At 39.5% G+C, this 17,510-nt stretch overlaps 1 protein-coding gene across 5 annotated transcripts in view; it reads right to left on the bottom strand.

Annotated features, from left to right (window-relative positions):
- Window positions 1-17,510, bottom strand: part of REPS2 (RALBP1 associated Eps domain containing 2) — a 234,922-nt gene that overhangs the window by 191,564 nt on the left and 25,848 nt on the right. The window contains exon 1 of one of the 5 annotated variants that reach the window (XM_059158715.1): window positions 15,179-15,197. The exons of the other annotated variants lie outside the window; for them this stretch is intronic. The gene's annotated coding sequence lies outside the window, so the exon portion shown is untranslated. Of the gene's footprint in view, window positions 1-15,178; window positions 15,198-17,510 lie in introns of those variants that run through there. 5 annotated transcript variants of the gene reach the window in all.

Below are 17,510 nucleotides of genomic sequence, written 5' to 3'. Positions count from 1 at the left end.
GGAAGGGCTTTGGAGCAATGAAGATTGTCTATGTTTGGTACAGTGAGATTTTCCAGGAAAAAGAAAGCATACTCAGTCCAAATACCTCAGGACTCAGATTAAGAAGCCTCTGCATGCCCAACCCATTTTTAAAAACACTCCAGGAAGTTCTGAAAAACAGTGTACTGGTTTCCCTAGAGCTGCTGTGACCAAGTACCACAAGCTGGACAGCTTAAAATAACAGAAATTCATCGTCTCACATTTTGGGAGGCTGGAAGTCCAAAATCAAGGTATCAACAGGGTTGGTACCTTTTAAAAAAAAATGTATTTGTTTCAGATAGAGAGCTCTTAAGCGAGCATGAGTGGGGTGGGGTGGGGTTGGGGGACAGAGAGAGAAGCAGGCTCCAGCCTGAGCAGGGAGCTCAACATGGGGCTCGATCCCAGGACCCTCGGACTATGACTGGAGCTGAAGGCAGCCGCTTGACTGACTGAGCCACCCAGGCGCCCTGGGTTGGTGCCTTCTGAGAGCTCTAAGGGAAATTCTGTTCCATACCTTCTCCGAACATCTGGTAGTCCCAAGAGTTCCTTGGCTTGTAAATACATCACCTCAGTCTTCATCTGCTCATGGCATTCTTGTTACATGGATTAGGAGCCTACCCTACTCCACCATGACCTCATCTTAACTTGCTTACATCTACAAAGACCTACTTCCAAATAAGGCCACATTTCAAGGTACTGGGGGTTAGGACTTCAACATATCTTTTTGCGGTGACACAGTTTAACCTATAACATATAGCTTTTATATAAAGTATTTGATTTTATCTAGTCACTTAGTGTATGTTAAAGCAAATGGATAGTTCCATTTAATTTATGGCTTAATCAAAATAGAAGGTTCATACGTGTTCACACTGCTGCACTTAGCTACTGAAATCAGAGCAAATGCAGACTTTTTACTCTGAACGGTCATGCGCCCAACTCAAAACTAGAGTTTCTACTACAAAAGAGAAGGGAATGAATATCAGCGAACAAATAGAAATCTCTATCACATAGACAAAGAAAAAAAAAATCACTCGGGAAAAACAAGTCTAGTGTCCAGATACTCTGGCCCTTAGGTAAGAACACACTGCAAAAAATGAGATCATAAAAGTTAACGGTGCTTGGAAATGACCTTGAAACTGAAATGAAGAAACTAGTATGTGTCTAGCACAAAACCAGAGACAAAAAGCACACAAAGGGCATGCAGAAAATAGCTTCCTAAATTAGAAGCACTTGAGGAAAAAGTCAATCATACACCTACATACAGGGACTCACACGGGCCCATTTCAGAACAAAACTGGGCCAGAACCCTGGAACACCACCAGATAGAAAAGTGCTACATTATTTATTATTTCTGATTCTTCTGAGTCTGCTCTTTGTAGACTCTGCTGTTTTTTTTCCTTCTTAATTGCTTTTTTAAAAATTAAACTATTTTGAGATAATTGTAGATTCACATGCAGTTCTAAGAAATGGCAAGGGGAGGATCTATGAATCCTTTACCCAATTTCCCCTGAATAATATCTTGTAAAACTACAGTACAAGAACACAACCAGCATGTTGATTTTGATACAGGCAAAAGAGAGAACAGAAAATTTCCTTCACCACAACGATGTCTCATGCTGTCCTTTTATAGCCAATCGTTTTACTCCTGCCGGTGACCCTGAAGCCCTGAGAACCACTAATCTGTTCCCCATTTCTCTAACTTTGTTCTTTAAAAAACATTTTATAAATAGAACTACATGGTATGTGACAATTTGGTATTGGCTTTTTTTCACCCACCAGAATTCTCTAGAGATCCATCCAGGTTGTTATATCCATAGTACATTCTCTTTTATTGCTGAGTAGTATTCCATGGTATGGATGTACCAGTATGTTCAACCATTTCCCCACTGAAGGACATCTGTGTCATTTCCAGTTAATGGCTATTAAGAATCAAGCTGCTATAAACATTTGTGCACAGGTTTTTGGGTAAAGATAAATCTTTTTTTCTCTGGGATAAATGCCCAGGAATGCAATTGCTGGGTCTTATGGTATATTTAGTGTTTAAAAAAAAAACTGCCAAACTGTTTTCCAGAGGGGCTACATCACTGTACCTTCTCCTCAGCAAGATATGAATGATCTCATTTCTCAGCAGCCTCATCAGCACTTGGTGACGTCACTATTTTTTATTTTAGCCATTCTGCTAGGTATGTAGTAATCTCTCTCTGTGGCTTTAATTTGCATTTCCCTAATGGATAATGCTGTTGAACATCTTTTCATGTGCTCATTTGTCATCTGTCTATATATCCATTTCACAGAAATATCTCTTCATGTCTTTTGCCCATTTTCTAATTGGACTGTTTCCTTACTGTTGAGTCTGGACAGTTCTTTATATAGTATAGTCTTTTGTTAGATATGTGATGTGCAAGTATTTTCTCCACTCTGTAGCTTGTCTCTTAAAAGTCTTTCTCAGAGTAAAAATTGTTAATTCTGAAGGAATCTAATTTACCATTTTTTCCTTCTATGGATCATACCTTTGGTGTCAAGTCTAAAAAGTCTTTGCCTAGTCCTAGGTCCTAAAGTCTTTCTATTTTTTTAATTTACAGTTTTATGTTTTATATTTAAGTCTGTGATCTACTTTGTGTTTCTAGTACATATATATACATATATGTATAAAATACACATATGTATGTATACACACACACACTACATACACACACAAAGATAACATTAAGTTGAGAGAAGGGATAAGTGTAGTTAAAGGTCCTTCCGTTGTCCAGGAGAAAAATAAAGATAAAACTTACTGGTAATAATTTTTTACCAAAGCATCCCCTAAACACCTCCTCTTGGCTTCAGAAAGCAGAAAAACCTCCATCTCCCCTCATTTCATTGCTTTTCAGTCGAAATCAAAGTAAAATCATTCACCCATGAGCATCACTGGGTGGGGCAAGATGCTACATGTCTCTAATAAACCCCAAGTTAAAATATCTATGAGTACTCACCAGTGCCAAACCATTCATCTCCATGCTTTTCATGGCCAGGATGACCAACCACATAAACTCCTTGGCTCCTCAAAGGTATAGTGTGTCAACAAGTTAGCTGACACTGAACCCATAGATATTTTATCAAGATCTGTTTTCTCACTTTCTAGATCCCAGTGTCCTACTAAAGAATACCAGTATGCAGCAGAGAAACAAAATCTATTTTAATCTAAGAGAACTGGGAAACTTCCAAAGAGCACTGACCTAAAAAATCTTGACACAGCAGAGGAAATCAATTTTCTACCAAAGCCATGGAGAGGATTAGACTCAGATTTAGGCCAATAAAAGATTTACATTCCATCCAAGTCCCAATATAACATGATGCACAGATGAAAACATGCTTGTGAGATGACATAGCTGACACACACCACAAAGTCCAAAGAAGTCAGCTCTTAAGAACGCATGTCCCAAAGGTAAAAACACACAATATGTAAGTTGTACAAAATCTTCTGATGAATCATAACATAATCTAATCTTTCAAATGTATTTTTTATTGTGTTATTTTAGTCACCATAAAATGCATCATTAGTTTTTGATGCAGTTCCAAGATTCATTGTTTATGTAAAACCCCCAGTGCTCCAGGCAATACATGGCCTCCTTAATACCCACCACCAGGCTCACCTGTCCCCCTATCCCCTTCCCTGGAAAACCCGCAGTTTGTTTCTCAGAGTCCAGTCTCTCGTGGTTCATCTCCCCCTCCAATTTCCCCCAATTCACTTTTCCTTTCCTTCTCCTAATGTCCTCCATGTTATTCCTTATGTTTCATAAGTAAGTAAAACCATATGATAATTGACTTTCTCTGCTTGACTTATTTCACTCAGCATAATGTCCACCAGTCCCATCCATGCTGATGCAAATGACGGGTATTCATCCTTTCTGATGGCTGAGTAATATTCCATTGTATATATGGACCACATCTTTATCCATTTGTCTGTTGAAGGGCATCTTGGCTCTTTCCAATTTTGCTATCGTGGACATTGCTGCTAGGAACACTGGGGTACATATGTTTCTTTTCACTACATGTGTATCTTTGGGGTAAATACCCAGTAGTGCAATTGCTGCGTCATAAAGCAACTCTATTTTTAACTTTTTGAGGAATCTCCACACTGTTTTCCAAAGTGGTCAAGTGTATTTTATAATTAGTTTTTATTCTCATCTTGGTCCCTTTCCACAATGACTACCCACAAAACTAAAGGATCAGAAAATAACATCAGTCATGCATTTATAATACTCAAAAAAATTCTTAAAATTGATAATACATATCTTTAAAAAAAAAAAAAAAACCTCCAGCTTCCTACCTTTCAAATATTAGAGAACTGGAGTGCCTGGGTGGCTCAGTTGGTTGGGCACCTGCCTTCAGCTCAGGTCATGATCCCGAGGTCCAGGGACTGAGCCCCATGGCGGGCTCTCTGCTCAGCAGGGAGTCTGCTTCTCCCTTTCCCTCCACCCCTCCACCCAACCTATACTGTCTCTATTGCATGCACTCTCTCTCTCTCAAATAAATAAATCTTTTTAAAAAAATATATTAGACAACTAGTGCACCCACATGCCAGACACATACAGATAATTTAATGCTAGACTTCATTTTTATTATAACCTCTATTAAAAATGGTAAAATCCTCTGTACAAAGCTACGCTTAGAACCAATAGTAGTACTGGTAACCAGCTTGATCTTGACTGACCTGAGCACCTATAGTGGGCAGTGTGCAATGAGAAGGCCGTTCTGCCCATTAGGTGGCCACTCATTCTGGCTACAGAGAAAACTAAAATTAAAGCTGCCTTTCATAGTGCTCTTCATTTTTGCAAATTTTCCTCAAATGCTCAATTTTTTTTCAATCTTCCTACGTCTAAGAAAGAAAATATGATGCATAGGATGTCAAGTCAATAGATAAAGTCAAGGAAAGCTATCACTGTGTAAATGAAGCATGACATTGGGACAGGAGCAGTCAAGATGGAAAGTGAGTGAGCCAGCCTCCATGTAGAACTGGACACATCTAACTGAACACAATTTTGAAAGGAAAAGGAAAATACTTAAAGGCAGCAAAAAGCTCTAAGCCAATGCAATCAACAGTGGTTAAAAGTGATGGGCTGATTCCTGAGGTGGAAACGTTTTTGATTTCATGGTTGCATGATTAGACACAGTAAATCCATATACCTCTGTTTCCAGTCAAGGCCTATCTTCTATTCCCCAAAGCTCAAACCAAGTTGAGATAAACAAAAGTACAGTTAAACTGCTTCAGGAAGAGGACCCATTAACATCTTCAAGTTTCAGGAAAACCTAATTCAACTTCAGAGATACATGGAAAAACTCAATTCTGAATTCGTGTCAACAAATCCCCTTTCCAACAGCCACTAGATTGATGGGCACTACACATTAACTGGAAGGGGTGCTTCCCAGAAATCAATGAATAAAGAAAGGCTCCAGCAAGAAGTCTCCATGGAAACCACCCAGACGTTGCATCTACCATTTATCTTCTATTTTGGCTGTCATTCAAGCGCACCAAATCAGCAATTAAAAAAAAAAACCATAAAGAAGTTGGAATGTCTTTGGAAATGAAGAATTCAGTTTTTGGTACATGGAGGTTTTCCAGGAAAAAAAGGAAGCACCAGCAGTCTGAACTTCTCGGGACTCAAGAGTTCAGCCCATTAAAAAACAAATCCCCCAAAGGAGTGTGCTTGTCATGATGAGCACCAGGTGATTTATGGAATTGTTGAATCACTCTATATTGTACACCTGAAACTAATATTATGCTGTATTTTAACTGGAATTTAAGTGGAAACCTAAAAAAAAAAAAATTCCCCAAATGAAGTGTTTGCAACACAGCTTTTATAGTATGCATTTGATTTTGCCCATTCATTAGATATTTATAAAAATAAACATATATTTACATTTATGTTGTGAATGGTTTGGGTATTTTATGGTCAGAAATTCTGATTTGGAATTTTAAAATATGAAAAGAAAATACAACTTACAATTTTGCAACTATGGAAAATAAGGATCCTACACATGTAGTAACTAGTGTCCCAGATGGTCCCCCAGTGATGTTCACGTCCTAGTATTCATGATGCCCTTGTGTAGCCCCTTCCCACATTGTTTCAGGGCTCTCCGTGTGACCAACTGAACTGAATATGGCAGAAGTGATAAGGTGAGGACATAAAAGATACCACGGAATTTTCTTTAAAGATTTGCATTTATATGAGAGAGAGAGAGAGAACACAAGCATGGAGGAGGGGCAAAAGGCGAGGGAGAAGCAGACCGCCCCCCAGCTGAGCCCAATGTGGGGCTTGATCCCAGGACTGTGGGATCATGACCTGAGCCAAAGGCAGACACTTAACCGACTAAGCCAGCCAGACGCTCCAATACTGTGGCTTCTTAAAAAAGGGTTGGGGACACTTGGCTGGCTCAGTCAGCAGAGCATGCGACTCCTGATCTCAGGGTTATGTGTTCAAACCCCAGGTTGGTCACAGAACTTACTTTAGAAAAAAAAAGTAGACACACACACACACACACCACACACACACACACACTGTTACTTCTAGCTTACTGTCTGTCTCAGATGCCACATCCCACACTCTGGGGGAGGCCCTCTGTTATGTCATGAAGACATTCGAGCAGCCCTAAGGAGAGGAACATGTGGTGAAAACTGAGGCCTCCTGCCAACAGCCATGTGAGTGAGCCTTCACAAAAGTAGATCCTCCATCTCCAGTTGGGCCTTCCAGTGGCTGAGGTCTGGATGACAGGTCATGATCCTAGCGTCCTGGAATCGAGTCCCACATCAGGCTCTCTGTTTAGCAGGGAGCCTGCTTCCTCCTCTCTCTCTCTGCCTACTTGTGATCTCTGTCTGTAAAATAAATAAAATCTTTTAAAAAAAAATAGATAGTATAGAACTGTATAAAAGGACAGGGGTCAGCAGGCAACTATATCTGGGTCAAATCCCAGGGATTTAAACAGCAACACCCAACACAGACCGGAAAACATTTTCTTCTTAAACTTTTGTCATGGTAATATCTTATCCTCTGAAGGCAAATTCTCAAATGAAAGTCAAAGCTGCCTACAAAGTACTTTGCAGGACCCACACAAGAGCCAAAAGAAAATAATTCCCTTTTGAACTTTAATTTAAAAAAAATTTTTTTTGATGAAAGGCACTTAACTAGGAAACTGCTTTCTTAAACTGTGGTCAGAATATTAAGATATGGAATGCCTGGGTGGCTCAGTTGGTTAAGCAGCTGCCTTCAGTTCGGGTCATGATCCCGGCGTCCTGGGATCGAGTCCCGCATCGAGCTCCTTGCTCGGCGGGGAGCCTGCTTCTCCCTCTGCCTCTGCCTGCCATTCTGTCCGCCTGTGCTTGCTCTCTCTCCCTCTCTCTCTGACAAATAAATAAATGAAATCTAAAAAAAAAAAGAAAATTAAGATATGATAACTCTTATATAGTGCATTGTATTAGGAAAGAGGTTCTTCATTTTTTATGCCATGGACTCTCTGCCAGTCTGGTAAAGCCTTATGGATCCGTTTTAGGAATGATGTTTTTAAATGCAAAAAATAAGCATAGCACTGCAAGGGAAGCCAGTTACTGAAATGGTTATTAAAATATTGTACTAATTTGTGATTCAGCAATAAATACGTTATTTTATTATGGTATTAAGTATCAGAAACAAATGGAAGCTCTAATAACTGCCAAAATTTTGAAGTAGTCATTAGCATAAATGATAGTGCAAGATATTTGCAACAGCTGTAATGCATTATGAAGCTGACTGACACCAACACCGTCACAGGTGGCGCTAATAGCTTTGTGATTTGTTGCCTGCATTTACTGATTGATGAAAATGCTAAATATCCATTATTAGTCAAAATAAAGATGTACTTTTTTTCTTCATTCAAGGTCAAGGTCCCCTTGAATTCTATCCACAGATCCCTTGGAGATCCAAAAGCCCAGGAAAAGAATCCGTGTTTAAAAATGAGTAATAACCTAAGATGTGAGTCTTTCCCAGAGGGATGCAAATTTTAAGATCTTCACAGACACCATTTAGGTTTTCTTTACAAACAACATAGATACAAAGGGCTGTGATTTTTGTGCTTGTTTTTACACTACCAATGCCCTGTACCCAGCACAGAAAAAAAGAATGTGAATGAATAAATAACATCTACACCTGGAATAAAAGTAACCCATGTTCACTTTTATTCTGGACATTCTCTTGACAGAAATCCTGTTGTTAGACTTGGCTGACGGCCTAGGATTTTATTTGGACTAGCCCTTCACCATGGGACAAAAAGCAAATTTTATACTACCCTCAGAATTTATCCTCCACCTACCTCCTACACTTCTTGAGATTGTTCTCAGATTTCTTAATCAATATTGAAGCAAGTAAAATCTCCTGTGGCTATGAATTTTGGCACTCTTAATGGTATCCATGGAAACGTCCTAATTGAAAACATTCAGTTCCCATTGGATCATCTTATCCCATGAAGCATTTAAGAGAATTTGTTTAAATCCTCCCACATTTTGACACCCCGTAAAGAGTCTTGCAGTGCTAGGTAATACATGTATGGAGGGGGGAAACCTGTAATCTGGGCACTCAAAATAATTCTAAGGACTTGCTTATGGGCACTCAAAGCTCTGACTAGAATGTGTTTGTATTAGTAAATTTCACGTTTTGTCTGTAATATAAACAGTATTCTTTTTTTTTTAAGATTTTTACTTATTTATTTGACAAATAGAGACCACAAGTAAGCAGAGAGGCAGGCAGAGAGAGAGGAGGAAGCAGGCCCCCCGGCCCAGCAGAGAGCCCGACGACTCGGGGCTCTATCCCAGGACCCTGGGATCATGACCTGAGCCGAAGGCAGAGGCTTTAATCCACTGAGCCACCCAGGCGCCCCTATAAACAGTATTCTTAAGTTCGGCAAAATGTATCAGAAATTTCCTTTTTTAGGGGTGTCTGTGTGGCTCAGCTGGTTAAGGATGCAACTCTTGATTTCAGCTCATGTCATGATCTGAGGGTTGTGAGACAGAGCCCCACACTGGACTCTGCACTAGGCGTGGAGCCTGCTTTAGATTCTCTCCTCCTATTTGCCCCTTGCCCCCTCTCTCCCTCTCTCAATAAATAAATGAATGAATAAAATTTCCTTCTTTTTTTGCATTAAAAATTGACTATTTAGGGGTGCCGGGCTGGCACAGTAAGTATAGCATCCAACTCTTGGTCTCAGGGTGGGTAAGTTCAACCCCCACATTGGTTGCAGAGATTACATTTAAAAAACTTGGGGCGCCTGGGTGGCTCAGTGGGTTAAGCCACTGCCTTCGGCTCAGGTCATGATCTCAGGGTCCTGGGATCGAGTCCCACATCGGGCTCTCTGCTCGGCAGGGAGCCTGCTTCCCTCTCTCTCTCTCTCTGCCTGCCTCTCCATCTGCTTGTGATTTCTCTCTCTCAAATAAATAAATAAAATCTTTAAAAAAAAAAAACCGTTTTAAAAACTGACGTTGCATTAACTTGGGCAATAGAAGAGAAGATGGTGAAAGCTAGAAGACACTTGGTTTCTCACCTTTCCTCATAATTCTGCCTCACATGTTATTAAATGGCCCACAACTTCTAGTTAGAATCAACATTGCTTTTCCTACGTTAAGGATCCAGGGCTACAGGCGCACCCAGGTGGCTCAGCAGTTAAGCGGCTGCCTTCAGTTCAGGTCATGATCCCAGAGTCCCACACAGGGAGCCTCCTTCAGCCTCTCCCTCCGCCTGACGCTCCCCCTGCTTGTGCCTACAAGCATGGTCTCTCTTTCTCTCTCTGTCAAATAAAGAAAGAAAATCAGATCCAGTGCTACAAATAAATAAGTACAGGATCATAAAAAGATCCAGCTTTACTATTCTCCTGCCCAAAGCACATCTGTTTTGTGTTATCAATCAGTACTAGGGTGAAGAGGATAGAGAATCAGATGCTGCCATTAAGAAAGCTACTTTATCTTTTTATACCTCTTCTTCCTTATGCATAAAAGGGAGGTGGAGTCGTCATGCCCCTCCTGTGCTAAAAATGTAGGATTACTGCAATGGAACCCCAGCTTTACCTTCCCCAATTCCACATCCCAGTACCACTGCTCCTCCTAATGCTGTAGTGCTCACTCAGCATGACTGGTGCAAGAAAAAAAAAGAAAACACAAGGGCACAGAGAGGGCATGGATACCAGCCAAGGCTGACAGAGTTTCAATAACCTGGGATTAGAAAAGCTACACAAATATATTTATTATCAAGATGTTTCAACTTGTTATTATTATCAGCTTACTTTTATGAAGTAAAAGGTCTTCTGTGCTCACTCCAGATGGCCAGGAGAGCATTAGGAAATCATTTCTAAAGGATGTGCTCAGTAATCCAAAACAAGCCAAAAGTTGAACCTCCTGCTATTTGGACAAACCAACATCCACACAAAGAGCAGAGGAAATAAAGTGCTCCTTCTTTCCTTTAAGATTCTACCTTGATTAGGTTATAAATATGACAAAATAAAATAATATCACAGTCCCAATATCAAATATGTCTGCCAATATCTAATTGAATTTAAAAGAGAAACTTTCATTTCATCACCACCCTGTGAGAAGTCCAACTCCCCAGGGGCCACCATGATGTGAGAAGGCTGAGCCATGTGGAGAGGGCCTGGAGGTTGAGCTACCACATGGAGAGAGGCCACAGACAGAGGAGACGTTCCTAAAAGTGAAGAGACATTCTTGGAAGTGGAACCTGCAGTACCAGCCACCCAATCAATGCCATCTAAAGCCCAGATGAGACCTTCTGAAATCCCTGACCAACAAAACTGTGAGAATGGTTACTATAGCCACCAAGTACTGGAGTGGTTTTCAGGCAACCATATAGAACCAAAACAGTCAGTCATTGCCTCTTGGAATGACATTTGGTACCACCACAGAAGTAAAAATGATGTGACCTGATCATTCTTCAGACAGAAGGAGGAAATGAACAAGGGTCCTTCCAGCAGGCTCAGACCTCCTCAAGGCACTCATCCTTAATCCTCAGGCAGAAGGTATGTACAGCAAGAAAGGGACTGCCTGACCTCTTCCTAACTCATCCCCCTAGGAATCATTAAGGTCATAGGAACTCTAATGGCGAGGGGGCCACCTCATTCAATTTAAGATCTCCCATAGGTAGGAAGCTAAGGCAGGACCCTAAAGACTACTGACTCTTCAGAAAAATTGACCTCTTGCGTCAAGGAATCCTCCCCAACTGTGTGAACCACAGAGAAATCCTGTAAACTGTGCAGGTACCTAACTAATAATGGATTATGCCATCTATCAATACACTAATCTCTCAAGAGCAAGACACAGGCTAGTGCTGGGGTCTCTCTTACATCTACAGCTCACATGAACCAGGGAATCTGTCCACAGTCTCAAGGCCTTGCTAAATTTTTCGAGGAAATGAAAAAGACACCCAGCACTATAGAGTAAAGGAATAGATGCATCATCTGAGCAATATTATATGAGAATTTTTAAATCTATAGCTGTTTCTGCCGTTCCAGCAAACTAGGACAAGTGGCCACACAATCTATATTCTACAGTGCTATTAAAATTAGTTCTAATAAATATTCTCAACACAGAATAATGATTGTGAGTGAAGCCCCAAAGAACACTGAGAATGTTACTAAGAATAAGGAGCCCCCTTTATTCTGCAAAGTATTTTATAGTTTTGTCCCAAAGAAGCCTTTGCAGAGAACTTGGTTTTGTTATGTTCACTTTGCAGACCAGGGAATAGGGACACACAAAGACTGCAGTGAGAAGAAGTGCCTTTATGAACCCTGAGCCTCTAACACTGCTAGAATTTATCCCAATTTCTTTTTTTTTTAAATATGCATTTTTTTAAAGATTTTATTTATTTATTTGACAGAGAGAAATCACAAGCAGATGGAGAGGCAGGCAGAGAGAGAGAGAGAGGGAAGCAGGCTCCCTGCCGAGCAGAGAGCCCGATGTGGGACTCGATCCCAGAACCCTGAGATCATGACCTGAGCCGAAGGCAGTGACTTAACCCACTGAGCCACCCAGGCGCCCTTATCCCAATTTCTATATATTTATACCTATCAAGCCATGTACAAAAGCATAGATGATCTGAATGCCTATACCCAACTGGTAGGTGGCCAAGATGGAAAGCATAAGAGGCAATTTTTTTTTTTTTTAGAACAGGCAATTTAAATTCTGGTCTTCTTCCCTACAGGAATAATTTCACCTCTCCTTGCCCTTATCCCATCCAAAATACCCCAACCCTGAAGGTAAAAATTACAAACCAATAATTATTTGTCAACTTTCAGAATAAAATTGCTCCCCGTACCAGGATTTGGAGTTACTATACATTAATTCGTGCCAAAATGGAGAAATTGGAATAACATTTTTATTATAGCCTTGAAATGGAAGCAAAAGTTGAGTGACCTTATCCCAGATATAACAGAAAGCTGCTGTTTATACTAAAATATTGTGATGACATGTAAAGTAAGGTTACCAGGAGCTGGGGCAGAGGGGAAATGGATAATTATTGTTTAGTAGGTACAGAGTTTCTGTTTGGGATGTTGAAAATGTTCTGGAAAGGAATAGTAATGATGGTTGTACAACACTGCAAATGTACTTAATACCAAGGAATTGTACACTTAAAAATGGTTACAATGATAAACTTTATGTATTTTATTACAGCAAAAAAAAATTTTTTTAAGGAAAAATTGCCCAGGAAGAAATAACAGTCATGAATGGATAAATCCTGCATTAACATTTTTTTTTAATTTTATTTATTTATCAGAGAGAGAGAGGGGGAAAGAGCAAGCACAGGCAGACAGAATGGCAGGCAGAGGCAGAGGGAGAAGCAGGCTCCCTGCTGAGCAAGGAGCCCGATGTGGGACTCGATCCCAGGACGCTGGGATCATGACCTGAGCCGAAGGCAGCTGCTTAACCAACTGAGCCACCCAGGCGTCCCCCTGCATTAACATTTTAATGGTAGATGACTCAGGAAAAAAAGTTAAAAACTTGGTTTCGTGTTAAATATATGTCAAGCTGAATGCTTCTGAAAGTCTTTCTGATCATAATTTCTCAATCTAAACACTGCTGTAAGAGGATTCCTGGTATTGATCACTCCGATATTTCATACCTAAAAACACTACAGACATAGGCAATACTTCAACCAAATGATAAAAATCGAAATTACCAGTGAGACACAAGGAGACATCATGTGCCTCTTAATGCATTCATTACCTGAGAAGGACACATTGCTTATGTAGTATCCAGACAAAAACGCATAAATCTTAATCTAAACATGAGTTGGCTGGTGGCTACCAACCAAACCCAAATTTGGTACATTCTACAAAATAATGTCATGAAATGTCATTGTTCAAAATGGCAATGTCACAAAAGACAAAGGTTTGCAGGAACAATCCCAGATCAAAGGGGACTAAAAAGCCATGACAAATTCAGTATGTGTTCCTGGGTGGGATCTGGTATCAGGAAAAAAGGGAAAGACTCCCATGAAAAGTATTTTGGGGACAACTGGGGGAACTGGAATAGTGACTGCAGACAAAGTACTGTATTGATATTAAACTTCCTGAATTTGAGGGGTGCCAGAGTAAGCATCTGCCTTCAGCTCAGGTCATGATCTCAGGGTTATGGGATCAAGCCCCTCATTGGGTGGCTCTCTCTAATGAATAAATAAAATCTTGAAAAATATCTTCCTGAGTTTGAATAACTTTATGTGCTGTGTAACAGTTTTCAAATTTAATACGTCAGTGGAAAACTGTTGAAAACAGTTATCATGACCAGATACCGTAAATTTAAAGAAAAGAGTACTGTTTATAAATGCTGTAATCTAGTTAGTGAAAGTGTGTTTCACACTGGTATGAGGTAGCAATTCTGCAACTACTTTACTTGTATACTAGAATTAAACAAATAGATAAATATTGAAGTTTAAACTATTAAGGCATATAAGAGCATGATGTATGCAACTTAATCTCAGACGGTTTAGTACAGGCAGATGATAAATAAATGGAGGGATGGATAGATACAAATACATACACATACATGGAGAGTGAGAGAAAAAATAAGGTAAAATGTGGCAAATGTCAAGTAAATCTGGGTAAAGCGTACATAGGATTTCTTGGTACTATTCTCACAACCTTTTAGTCAGTTTGAAATTACTTCAAAATAAAAAGTTAAACCTGGGTCATTGAAATATTGTTTGGCAGGAAACCACCTACACAACCAAAAATACACTGGGAAGGAAAGCTTCTGTTTTGTTAAGTCTCTGAAAGTTGCTAGTGTTACACTAATACAGTTGCTTGTGTTACACTAACCAATATGATAGGACTTTAATGTAATTGATCTTGGCTTCTTGGAGGGCAGAGCTCTATTTTACTCAATTGAATATTTTTCACAAATACTCTAGGAAATAATATGAAATGAAATGGATATGGATCCACCAATGAATGCTAAAAATTTAAAGGCGAAATAGGATAGTCATATAGTCTCAAAGCACCTCTCCCCAAGATACTTTAACTACGGGAGATACCCTGCAGACACCAACTTAAGGAATCAAGGTAAATAACACCAACTATCAACATTATGAATTCCATGATAGAGTGCAATAGAAATTATACATCATTGTTTCTCTAGTAATCTTGCCAAAAAATGCACTTTATTCAAATCATAAGAAAACATGAAACAAACCCAAATTCAGGATCTTTTTACAAAATAACTGATGAGTATTCTTCCAAAGTGTTATGAAAGAAAAAATTTAAAAACTGTTACAGACTAGATGGGACTAAGGAGAAATAACTACATGCAATATGGGATCCTGAATAGTATCCTAGAACAGAAACAGACCACTAGTGGAAAAGTGATGAAATGAGAATAAGGTCTGTAGTGTACTTAACAATATTGCAGTGATGCTAATTTCCTGTTCTTGATGACTGTTCTGATTATGTAAGATGCTAACATTAAGGCAGCAAAGTGAGAAATATAACTTTTCTAAAAGTCATTTTTTGTAAGCCAATCTCCTGAGTGATTGAATATTCCTACTGGATTGAACATACATGTTAACCTCCACTCCTACTCAAAACTCCACTAGAATGGTAATATAGGGTTGTTACTTGTTTTAAGTCTTAAAACTACAAGAACAAGGGGTACCTCGGGTGGCTCAGTGGGTTGGGCCTCTGCCTTCGGCTTGGTTCATGGTCCCGGGGTCCCGGGATCGAGCCCCACATCGGGCTCTCTGCTCGGCCGGGAGCCTGCTTCCCTCCGCCTGCTTGTGATCTCTCTCTGTCAAATAAATAAATAAAATCTTTAAAAAGATCTTTTTAAAAAAGATTTTATTTATTTATTTGACAGAGAGAGATCACGAGACAGGTGGAGAGAGAGGAAGGGAAGCATGCTCCCAGGTGAGCAAAGAGCCCGATGCGGGGCTCGATTCCCGGACCCTGGGATCATGACCTGAGCCAAAGGCAGAGGCTTAACCCACTGAGCCACCCAGGTGCCCCAATAAATAAAATCTTAAAAAAAAAAAAAACTACAAGAACAAGAGAAAGGGGTAAAACAAAATTATGGTGCCTAGAAAACAAATGGACATAGAGTGAAGGGCAGGAAGTGGAAACCAAGGACATCAATTCATACAACAGACTCTAGGAAAGGACCCAACTCCCTCTGAAACATTAACAGAGCTAGAGGCAGGAAGATAACAGCATTTCAAACCTAAGACACCATTATTTAGGTAGCACTAAGAAAACATGCCAAATAAGATATGACAAAATAGTATTACCACTTAGTGTTTATCTTAGACTTGTTAAAGGAGCTTTTTTGTACTTATATCTTTCTTTTATCACTCATATATACATAGAAAGGAAAATAAGCAAACTTAGTTGTTCAAGGTTTTCCTAAAACTTCACATTCAAAATTGAACTTTTGTCAGTCGTTTTAACTAAGAGTAGTCAAGGTTCACGTTTTTCATAGTGTTGTCTTCTGTGCTACCAACACCACTCAGTGATGCAGCATTTCTTTAAAAAGAAAAATCCATAAAAAGAAACCGGAACTATTAGTACTCAGCTTTGAAATTTTGTAAAGCTAGGCTACTTTTGACTACTGCTTTGAGTTTGCTGCTAAACACTGAGGGAGCAATGAATTTACCACCTCTTCACTACCTCCGTCTCCCATCTATTTGGATCCCAAGAGTCAACAGTGCTCCACTCTAGACTTTAGTATCATTTTCCAAGCCACTAACACCCAGTAGGCCAGTTTTGATGCAATAGAAGATACCATTAATTATGAGGCGTCCTAATTTTAAGTGAGGGAGGGGGAAATATGTGCCTCAAAAATAAATAAATCAAGACAATATTGTACTAGCATAATAATAGGAATACAGAGCAATGGAATAGAATGAATAGTCCAAATATAAACCATTATATTTATGGTCAACTGATTTTGGACAAGGGTTCCAAAACCATTCAGGGGGAAAAAATTATGCTAGGACAACTTTGCAACAAATGGTATGAAGACAACTGGATATCCATATACACAAGAATGGAGCTGAACCCCTACCTCACACCACACACAAACATTAACTCAAAACAGATCAAAGACCTAAACATAAGAGCTAAAGCTATACAACTTTTAAAAGAAAATACAGGTGTAGACCTTCATGATCTTGGATTAGGCAATGGTTCTGTAAACATGACACCAAAATCACAAATGATGAAAACAAAAAGTAAATAGATTAACATCATCAAAATGAAAAAAAAAAAAAAAACGGTTTGCTTCAGGGTGCCTTGGTGGCTCAGTCAGTTAAGCATCTGCCTCCAAGTCACCTTACAGGCAATACAATGGCACTAAATTCATATGTTTCAATAGTTACCCTGAATGTTAATGGGCTCAATGCCCCAATCAAAAGACACAGGGTATCAGAATGGATAAAAAAACAAAACCCATCTATATGTTGCCTTCAAGAAACTCATTTTAAGCCCGAAGACACCTCCAGATTTAAAGTGAGGGGGTGGAAAAGAATTTACCATGATAATGGACATCAGAAGAAAGCAGGAGTGGCAATCCTTATATCAGATCAATTAGATTTTAAGCCAAACACTATAATAAGAGATGAGGAAGGACACTATATCATACTCAAAGGGTCTCTCCAACAGACCCCTTTTCTAACAATTTTAAATATCTATGCCCCCAATGTGGGAGCAGCCAACTATATAAACCAATTAATAACAAAATCAAAGAAACACATCAACAATAATAGTAGGGGACTTTAACACTCCCCTCACTGAAATGGACAGATCATCCAAGCAAAAGATCAGCAAGGAAATAAAGGCCTTAAACGATACACTGGACCAGATGGACATCACAAATATATTCAGAACATTTCATCCCAAAGCAACAGAATACACATTCTTCTCTAGTGCACATGGAACATTCTCCAGAATAGATCACATCCTCGGTCCTAAATCAGGACTCAACTGGTATCAAA

This window comes from Mustela lutreola, chromosome X (assembly GCF_030435805.1).
Source record: "Mustela lutreola isolate mMusLut2 chromosome X, mMusLut2.pri, whole genome shotgun sequence".
NCBI lineage: Eukaryota > Metazoa > Chordata > Mammalia > Carnivora > Mustelidae > Mustela > Mustela lutreola.
The sequence above is the reverse complement of the archived record's forward strand: the minus strand, read 5'-3'. Positions and strand labels throughout refer to the sequence as shown.